Consider the following 7,888-nt stretch of genomic DNA (forward strand, 5'->3'; position numbering starts at 1 on the left):
GTGTGTGTGTGTGTGTGTGTGTGTGTTGTTGGCATGAGTGCCCTAATGCACCTGTGGAGGTCAGAGACAACTTTCAGAAACAGTTCTCTCCTTCCACCAAGAGAATTCTAGGGATCTAACTGAAGTGGTCAATCTGGGCCTCAAGTACCTTTGTTGACTGAGCCGTCTTGCCAGGATTTAGTTGTATTTGTGTATGTGGGGGGGGGGGCGGGGAGAAGTGGAGAGAGAGAAAGAGCATAGGTGTATGCTTTGTTTATGCAGTGGAGGTCAGAGGTCGGTTTGGGGGAGTGGATTCTCACTGGTTCAATTCTCACGGTGTCTCTCTGCTTTCCATTGCTGTACTGTGCACCCCAGGGTAGAGGGGCCCCGAGAGTTTCTGGGTGGTTCTGCCATCTGTGCCTCCCATTCCTAGGAGGGCTGGTGTTACAGATGTATGCCACCCCATCTATCTTTTTTGGTAGGTTTGGGGGTTACTCTGGATCTTTAGGCTTACATGACACCTACTTTGATCCGCTGAGCCCATCCCCCAGTGTATCCACATTTGGTTTTTGAAGCAGGTTCTTTCGCTGGACCTGGAGCCTGCCAATCTGGCTAGATTAGCTGCTAGCAAGCTCTAGGGATCCACCTTTCTCCACCTTCGCAGAGCTAGCAGGAGAGCAGCTGCACCCGGCTTTTGTATGGGTGTTGGGATTGTCCTTAGGTTCTCAGGCTTGGGCCGTAGGCACTTGACCGACTCAAGGCATCTCCCCAGATCCCCTCAGAGACTTCTTATCGTGCAAACCAGAAACTCTAGCTATTAAACACCACTTCATAAAACACAGTGGGAAGGAACACTTTCTGGGCATGGTCAGCTTCTTTATTTTCCTCCCAAAAAGGTTTTAGCTGAAAACACAGGAAAGAAAAGATGCTTGACGGAAAGAGGAGAAACAGATTCTAACAGTGCCAACACAGAGAGGAATCAGACAGACAGACAGACACAGGCACACAGCCACACACATTGAGAGACAGACAGACACAAAGAGAGACAGACATATACACAGAGATACACGTATAGAGACAGACAGTCAGACACATGCACATACACACAGACACACAGACACACACACACACACAGAGACAAAGAGAGACAGACACATACACACAGAGACACACACATAGAGAGACAGACAGACACATGCACACAGACACACACAGACAGAGAGACAGACACACACACACACACAGACTGACTTTGTAGATCTTGGAAAGCTCCCTGTAGTCTTCAAGTATTTCTTAGCACATGCACACAGGGAAACTCCTTGAACTGAGGAAGACCATGTTGAAGGGTTTGGCAGAGCTCACATAGCATCAGAACTGGGTTCTCAGCAGCCAGAGAAGAAGGACCTCCTGTGGGAAGAGGAGGAAGCCCTGTTTGTGAAGCTGTGTGTGTGTGTGTGTGTGTGTGTGTATAAGTGTGTAATTGACATGAGCTGGCCATCTTAAGGATCCAAGCCTCAGACCCATGGGTACTGGCAAAGCCTCCCCGCTGGGTGAGGTCCAGAGGACCGGCAAAGCCATCCTCCTGCCCAAGTAGAGATGCTGAGAGTTTTCGCAGACACTGTGCATCTTAGCTCACTGCCTCCATATTTCCAGTCTGAAGACTACTCCCCTGCAGAGACGACTCCTTACCGAGATTAGCTAAACCTGTCTTCTTGATTCAGCTATATCCCATAAACCCTGCCTCCTTGATTCAGTATGCAATAATCCTGCCTCTCTGCTCCATAGTATATAACAAACCTGCTGAGCTTCTGGGGTGCTGCAGCTTCTCCAGCAGAGGCCCAGGCTGCCGGATCCCAACTTCCTTCTCTCTGTGTGTGTTTGCCAGTCCCTCACACTCAGGGTTCCAGAACCCAAACTGTGCCGGGAATCTACAGCTTTCCAATGCATTGATCAGAATCCTCTTGAACTTTGTCCAAATGGTGGTTAAACTAGCTCTAGACTAAAGGTTGTTCTGTACTTGCCTAACTACCTTAAAAACTCAAGTTGTTCTCAGTGACTTAATAAACCCCACTCAAAGTTTAAAACAACTTAAAGGAATATGAAAAACTGCTTTCTGTTGCTGTGATTATACACTGACTAAAAACTAGCTTGAAGAGGAGGTTAAACAGGACCTCCTTACAGGTTAAACAGTCCATTGTTGAGGAAAGCCAGGGCAGGAGTTGAAGGCAGGAACCTAGAGACCACCATGGAAAAGCACTAATTATGGCTTACTTCAGGCTTGTGGTCAGTTATCTTTCTTATGCAGCCCAGGGCCACCTGCCTAGGGATGGTACCATCAACAGTGGGCCAGACCCTCTCCCATTAATTAACAATCAAGAAAATGTCCCGCAGACATGCCCACAGAGCGATCTGATGGAAGTGGTTTCTCCAGGGAGGTTCAGTCTTCCAGGTGTGTTCAGTTGACAACTGAGGCTGACTATGACAGTATTCAAGATTATAAAACTCAAACAATTCAGCAAAATTGCCAGGAATGTAAAGAAGTGGAAACAGTAAGAGCCACGAGGAGGAGGAAAAGTGATCAATGGAAACAGATCCAGAAATGTCATCGGCGATAGAGACACTAGATAAGGACATTACAGCAACCATGAGAAACTGACTTCATAAGCCTGAGGTAGAAGAGATTATGAGCATGCTCCTGAGAGACCCCAGTAATATGAAAAAGATCAAATCAAACCCGGAGAGAGACAAAAGGACAGGGGCTGCACAAAGAGCACATTAGACACAAGAAATAGATCCATGAACTTGGAGAGATAGGAGATAGGGAACATTCAAACAAACCAAAATAGCATCAATCAACTAGAGTTAGCATCAACAGGAAACTCGCGCATGCACACACACACAGACACACACACACACACACAGAGAGACACGCAGACACAGACACACACAGACATACAGACAGAGACAGACAGACAGACACGCATACACACAAATTCCCTGAAACAAAGAAGAAATGATGGCAGTGAGAGATAGAAAGTATTAGGAAAATAGTAACAACCATTTTCAAACCTGGACAAGAGTCTATAAATCCTCAGACATAATCATCTTGAGGAAGACCTGGAGAGATGACTTAATGGCTAAGAGTGCATACTGCTTTACAGAGGACCCAAGTTCAGTTCCCAGCACCCACACTAGTCAGCTCACAATTGCCTATAACTCCAATTCCAGGGGATCTGATGCCCTCTTCTGGCTTCTGTAGGCGCTTGTGCTCACACAGATAATACCCGCATCTATAGGCACACACACACACACATATATATTAAAATAAAAAACAAACTCAAGGAAACCCAAGCCAATATTGACTCTAACATCTGCTATGCAGCTGTTGACAGTGTGTTATACCCTCCAGAGCCCTTTTCTCATCAGTCATGATAATGACTGACATATATTAAGCATTTGTTCTGTTCCAGGTACTGATAAGAACTTCACACAAAAACACTATGGAGTTATTGTGTCCATTTTACAGGCAAGGACATTGATGGATCATTGAAAGCTTAGGCAACTGAATGTTTCACAGGTAAGATACCCAGTACGTCCAGGACTCAAATCAGAGCCAAGCACCTACCCTATACTCTCTCTGCATCCATAGATGTGACAATGTTAGAAAAATGATAGTCATCACTAACTCGGCTTTGGTCAAAGGTAGAATATGAGATTCTAGATGAAAAATGCTAAAAATTAAAACACCAAAACTCAACTTCACATTCTTTTACACCTCTGTCCCGTTGACATTAAGTTTTTTTGTTTGCTTTTTATTTGACTGTATTAGGCACTTGATGTAGAATCACACACATTTGCCCTTATGTGTCCAGCCTGTTTCAGGAAGATCAATATCTTCAGGAAGATCAATATCTTCAGGAGCTACCCACATTTATTCATAAGCAAAATTTCTTTCTAGAAGTGTCACCACACACACACACACACACACACACACACACACACACGTCTCTGCCTCTGATATGCTGAGATTACAGATGTGAGCTACCATGGATGATATAATTTCTTTCCTGTTTAATGCTGGATAATATTCCATTGGGTGCATATACTTACTGTGTTTTGCTTTTTCATTTCATCCACTAATGGATGGCTTTTGCATTTTAATGTATACATTTTATACAAATGTTAATGTAAACACTCTTATAAAACCTAAGAAGGCTATTCGGTAGCACGTGAAAGTGTAGAGAAACTCCCATTTCAGAGGCCATTAAAAAGTTTTGTTGGACCGTGGCCATTGGCATTCATTTAAGTGTTGTTTATCGTTGCTTTCGTCTAAAACAGTAGGATTAATTAAGTGGTTACAACAGAGACCATACAGTGCACAACGCTGAAAATATTTACTATTTGGACCTTTTCAGAAAAAAAAAGCACCATCTGCTTCTGGTCGCAGTTACATAATTACCTCGAGGTGCAAGAGCTGAACCTTAAGAGGGTAACACTCAGCCTAACTCAGTGTTGCGAATTCACTCTCCAAGGCGCTGGGGTCAACTAGCTCTTGCAGCTTTGTAAAAATTTCCCAGAGGCTTTGTGTGTGTGTGTGTGTGTGTGTGTGTGTGTGTGTGTGTGTGCATGTGTGGGTGCATGTACACACATGTGTACAGGGAGACCAGAACTCAGCCTTGGGTCATTGTTCTGGTACTGTTCACCTTGATTTTTTTTTGAGACAGTGTCTGTGTCCTTTACTGGCTGGAACTCGCCTGTGCCTGTTCTGCCACACTAGCATTGAGATTACAAGCACATGCCATCAGGCCTGGAATCGGTTCACTTGGACACTGGGGATCAAACTCAGTTTGAGTTTTTGTTTTTTCTTTTCCTCCTAGAGAAAGGCAGAAACTGCTGAGGATAGGCAGGTCCGAGGGCATGAACGCAGTTCAGGTCTTTGCTCGTGTTATGTAGTCTCTCTGGTAAAGGCACAGGAAGGCCAAAGCCAATGGCCCTGGAAGTGCCTCTGTCCACCATGAAGGCAGGCATGGCAAGAGGGGGTGGGGACTATCATCAGGAGGGAAGATATGGAACCAGTCACTTGTCACAGATATCAACCTTTATCAGATTTTTTTTTTTTTTTGAGGGAGAGGGGAGAGAAAGGACAGAGAGAGAGAGAGAGGAGAGAGAGGGGATGGAGAGGGAGGGAGGGAGGTAGAGAGGGAGGGAGGGAGGGAGAGAGGGAGGAGAAGGGGAGGGAGAGAGGGGGACAAAAAGGGGAGGGGGAGAGGGAGAGGGAAAGGGAGGGAGAGGGGAAGGGGGAGGGGGAGAGGAAGAGGGAGGGAGAGAGGGGGCAAGAAGGGGAGGGGGGAATGGGGAGAGGGAGAGGGAGAGGGAGAGGGAGAGGGAGAGGTTTGTGGTAGGAATTGAACCTAGAGCTCCATGCTCACCAGGCAGGTTCTCTAACCCTGAGCCGGCATCACCATAAGTCCAGACCCTTTTCTTATTTTCGAGTGTAACAGAAACAAGAGTGACATTGCTCTGAGGATGGAGCAGGTGGAATGCCTCCTGCTCAGCTTCCCTCTACGTCCTGAAAGGCTCTACCATCCTCACCCAAGCTCCATCGACCATAGTTTGATTGTGTTCTCTTCTGGGAGGTATCAGAATGTTCTTGCTCCTACAGGATCCAGGGATGGGAACCAGAGGCTCACCGGGAGGAGACCTCTCATCATCTCAGCATGGACCTCTCAGGGATGTGTATTAGTGGGCCAGGCTACAGCTCTCCTGTCAGGGGGGAGACAGCTTTTCATCACTATTGACTTCAGAAGGTCTCAGCCGTTTGAGGCAAACAGCCTCCAAGTCAGAAATCTGCCTGCCTCTGCCTCCCGAGTGCTGGGATTAAAGGCGTGCGCCACCATGCCCGGCTGCCTGGTTGCAATTTGTACAACTAAGCCACAGGCGACCCTTCCCTCATTCAGTCACTCTTTTCTACCCTGTGTAGGTTGTCTGAGATGGACATGCGGAAGACAACGGTGAGACACTTGTTATGTCCCAGGGTTGCCTGTTTCTCCATTGTACTACAAAGGCTTGATAGGGACCTACTATGGGCCCTCATCTGTGCTGGACAGTAAGGAGAGTAGCATGTAAGGAACCAGGGCTGGTCACATGCTTTCTTGTCGATGCTTGGCCACATGATAGGATTTCCGGCACAGGCTTCATGTCCCCCTCCCACTGAGCAGTAGTAGTGCCTTAGAGATCTGGTGTAGGGAGCACTAGACAGTCTGTGCTGGGCTCCTGGCCATTGGGCCCTTTTGTTGACAGTGCCCTTGTGCTTGATTCACCTTCTGAACTAAGCCCTTCTAACCTTTGTGGCTGCCTCCCCAGGGGCCCAGCCCTGGAGCTGAACAAACTCCTCTCCCTATTGAACTCTGCCCTGACCTTTGACCCAGCTTGTTCTTGTCTTCCCATCCTGGACTCAAAGCAAGCTGGTGCTCTTTATGGCTAAACATGGTATTCAGATGATGTATTGGGATAGAAGTTGAAATATCTCCATTGCCTTCGTATAGATTGGCTTCTGTCAATGATAAAAACCAAACAAACAAAAACAAAACACTAATAACTGGATGAGGAGCAAGGTTCCCTCTTTTTTTTTTTGGACTGTTTGAAGAAGCAGACTTGAGTGGGGGCTGCTGGCTTCTCTCATGTGGGTGTCTCTGTGTCCTTCACCTCATCTGCCCTCCTGTGTCTGTGTCTTGTCCATTCTCCCAACATCTGGAACGCACAGCTCAGCAGCTCTGGGCATGTTTGCGGGATGTTGCTTTAAAAGGAGCCCGTTCAGAGTGCATGCCAGCTCTCCATGTAGGCGTGCCTCTGCTAGATCAGATCGCTGGATCAGATCGGCATTTCAGAACCTGGTGGAGTGGCTTAGTGTTAGTTCCTCCCCAGGGTTGTGCCTCCTGGTGTTTTGAATGGTGAGCTTTAGGATTCTAGCCTTAGGAGCTGACATTTCATAATGTTGAATCTTCGCATAGCTTAATTTATCTACATTCTTGTTGACCTTTAATCAATAAAAGATGGTCTTGGCTTAACTGTGGGACAGAATCTGTTTTATAAGAATACTTTCTTCATAGGGCTCTGGGGCAGGGAGCTTCTGTTCCCACTTTAAATGCTCAAGGAGTATTTCTAACATCTCTTGGCAAATGTGATCTTGTGGCCGTGGTAGAGGGGTGGAGGAGTGACTGAAAAACATACTATATCTTGGTTGAGTATCCAAGGTTAGCTTTTTAATTTTTAGTACATAAAATGGTGTGTGTGTGGGGTGTAGGTGGGGGACAGCCAAAGCTAAAAATCATAATTTCTATGGAAGCGTAATGGAATTTGACAGTGTTCCTTGATTTCTCTTGGGCATCATAAATAAGGATGCAGGTAAATGTGAGTGGGACCCTCTCAGACTTTTAGATCATGACACTTATTAAGCACTCACTGAATGCTTTATCTTGCTTGAATTCTTCAGGCCTCTATTTGGTCTACCTTTGTATCGTCCATATTGACCACTACTAGAGAATGGCAGAGGAAGGAGCTGACCCCTGTTGAGGAGACAACAGTTGTTTAAATGATCCTTCCAGTGGAGTCTTTTTTGTTCTCTCTCTGTACTGACTGGTTACAAAAACAAGCTGGAGTTATCACTGAGAAAGGAACTTCCCTTGAGGAAATGCCTCCATGAGACCCAGCTGTAAGGCATTTTCTTAATTAGCGATCAAGGTGGGAGGGTCTAGCCCATTGTGGGTGGTGCCATCCCCCGGGCTGATGGTCCTGGGTTGTATAAGAAAGCAGGCTGAGCAAGCCAGGAGAAGCAAGTCAGTAAGTAGCATCCCTCCATGGCTTTTGGATCCACTCCTTGATATTCTCTCTCTCTCTCTCTCTCTCTCTC

This window comes from Mus pahari, chromosome 14, assembly GCF_900095145.1.
Source record: "Mus pahari chromosome 14, PAHARI_EIJ_v1.1, whole genome shotgun sequence".
Lineage (NCBI taxonomy): Eukaryota > Metazoa > Chordata > Mammalia > Rodentia > Muridae > Mus > Mus pahari.